The sequence below is a fragment of the Octopus bimaculoides genome, chromosome 2 (genome assembly GCF_001194135.2).
Source record: "Octopus bimaculoides isolate UCB-OBI-ISO-001 chromosome 2, ASM119413v2, whole genome shotgun sequence".
NCBI lineage: Eukaryota > Metazoa > Mollusca > Cephalopoda > Octopoda > Octopodidae > Octopus > Octopus bimaculoides.
In genome coordinates, this window is record NC_068982.1 from 153,533,862 (window position 1) to 153,534,204 (window position 343).

Below are 343 nucleotides of genomic sequence, written 5' to 3' on the forward strand. Positions count from 1 at the left end.
GCAAAAGTGGACTCCTATATGCTAGAAATAGATGCCGAATCATCTAACCACGAAAAAAATATATGTTCTCAATAAAAATTCAGCGACATAACAGACTGTAAAAGGGGAAGACAAATGAAAAAATACTAAATAAAAACGATTAACCTACGTACCATGGTTTTCACCTGTTAAAATTTACATAAGTAAATATTTGCAGGATCGTCATTTAGAGAATTAACATTGCTTGTTTTCACCTTTTCGATATCAGTGAAGAATTTCACTGGAAAAGAAGATATAAGATTGCCAGGTTTTTGTCTCTCTCGCCAAGGTCAGCAGCTATCGAACGCCGACGAAGGGAAATAAC